Raw genomic sequence first — 2,446 nt, 5'->3', positions numbered from 1 at the left:
ACAGTATGGAACTGTGACTGAAAAATGAACCTTCACGTCAGTGAAATATGAGCCTTTAGGCTGTCTACAAATTGTTATTACAGAAAGAAAGAAATATTAGTGAATGTTGTGTGAGAGGCTTGCATATTACTCTGTTTGTTTATTTATTTATTTACCCCTCAAGGCCAGTGACATTAGAAGAGCAAGTTGCTGGGCTAGTTGGTGCTGTTGCATCGTTTGCGCTGCTCCACCACGATGCAACAGTGACATTACACAGATGTTAGGGTGGGCTAGTCTAAAAGGAAAGTAAAATAATAGAGCCCGGCCCGCACCGCTTAGAGCACAACGGGCTAGTGGCATTACACAGGGGGAATGGTAAATATACTAAAACTGAGAGAAAAATACAGTTGATTACATGAACATTAAACAGCGCCTGAATATACAATGTTAGCTAGTGCTACGCGGAACTGCTCGTAATTTTCAGTGCCGGCAACTTCTGCGGTAAGGTGGTTCCAGTCGCATGAGGTTCGCGGCAGGAATGACTGCGAGCAGCATTTTCTGTTGCATGACATACTTCCAACTTTGTGATCATGATCAATGCGGCGGGATACAGAAATTGTACGGGGGATGAGGTGATCACGAAGAGCGGGATGATGGTACAGCTTGTGGAACAGGGTGATACGAAACACTTTTCTACGCGATGTCAGTTATGGGAGGCAGATATTAGACTTCATAGCTGTGCGGTTGTAGTTAACAAGGATTAAACGCACAGAGTTATTTTGCACCAGCTCAAGATCATTAATGAAGTCATGAGCAGGGTGCCATACACGTGTTGCATGCTCGAGTTTTTATCGTATTAGTGTTTGATAAAGCAGTAGTTTCAAATTGGAAGGAACGTTAAAGAAGTTGCGACGTAAGTAGCAAAGCATGCGATTAGCATTTTCAATTATGTTCTCGGTATGAAGAGACCAGTTAAGATAATAAGTAATGTGGACGCCGATGCACTTATATGATGAGGCTGATTCCAACGAAATGTTATCGATGTAGTAGTGAGGTGGGACGGGAGTTTTTCTAGATACACGCATGACTTTGCATTTGTTCATATATAGCTGCATTCACCATTCTTCGCACTGAAGTCAGTGGCGGTCTCGTCAAGTAGTCCCCTGCTTTGTACGTTCACCTTGTTAGCGGCTGTCTTGTTTCACACAATTCCACGTTCTACACGTTGATAGGTATCGTGTTCCTGCCTTGGTGGTAGTGGTTTATTTAAAAAAAAAAAAGGAAGCAAAAGAGTGTTGCCGGCGCTGCGGCAATTGCTATCTAATATCTTAAGCACCCGAGCTGCAGCCGGCGGAAACGACAGGGAAAGGGAGAGGATAGTAAGGAGAAGTATAGAGGGGAGCGACAGCAAGAAAGGACAGGGGAGAGCTTTGTACACTATTTACAAAATACAAAAGTAATCAAGTTCCCGCCACCGTTGTCTTGCCATGCCGCCGGCGCGGCGGCGACGGCGGTGCCATTTACCTGCGGTTGCGGTGGCCAACAACCTCGTCGGCGGGAGGGGGGGGGGGGGGGGGAGCCACCCATTCATGTCTTTATCCCACCAGGGACACAGCGACGCAAGCGAGGGGACCATCCCTTTCTGGCTTGACAAGGAGCGCCGACCAGCCGCCTTGGGGACTGAGGGCAGAACAAATTAAGCCACTTCCCAGAACTGATAAATGAAGGCCGCTAACCCCACTGGTGAAATGTCCGGGCAGGTGCTTTGACCTTAGTGGACATGTCGTGGCAATTATCTCAGACGTCGACTCGTTTCCCCTGGTATCGAAATGAATATTGCTCGCGTAAACGTTAACATTCAAAGATTGAGTAATGGTATAACGTCTATACCTTTCGCCATTTATTTTTCAATAACAAAGCGCAAAAAAAATTTTGTGCAAATAAAATGAAAAATCGTTGTTTCTATTTTTTCTTTTTTTATATACAGCAGTCTGTCCGCTCCCCCTAAAACCACTCTCTGTGACCGCCACTGACTGAAGTAATGTAAGGTTGTTAGTGTTGGTTATTTCTCTAAAAATGACGCAAACATCAGCGAATAGGTGAATATGAGAATCCATAAGAGAGCGGGGATCATTAATGTTAGATCAGGAACAGTAGCTAGGGTCCAAGAACTGAACCTTGTGGAACTCCGGAAGACACCTCTGTAAAACAGGTGTTATAACCGTAAGCAATAACTAATTGTGAGCGATTAAGTAGACATTCAATCCATTTCAATAAGTTACAGTCAATATTAAGATGTTTTAGTTTGTGAGCCAAAAGGTTGTGACATACATCGTCGAAAGCCTTTGAAAAATTCAGAAATATACAGCCAGTTAGTGATGATAGGTCTAGAATACAGTGCAATGCATGTGTAAACTATGTTAACTGTGTTTCGCAAGAGTAAAGTTTTCGAAAACAATGTTGCGCT

This window comes from Amblyomma mixtum, chromosome 4 (genome assembly GCF_055824585.1).
Source record: "Amblyomma mixtum isolate Tamu chromosome 4, ASM5582458v1, whole genome shotgun sequence".
NCBI classification, from domain to species: Eukaryota; Metazoa; Arthropoda; class Arachnida; order Ixodida; family Ixodidae; genus Amblyomma; species Amblyomma mixtum.
Note: the sequence above shows the minus strand (reverse complement) of the source record.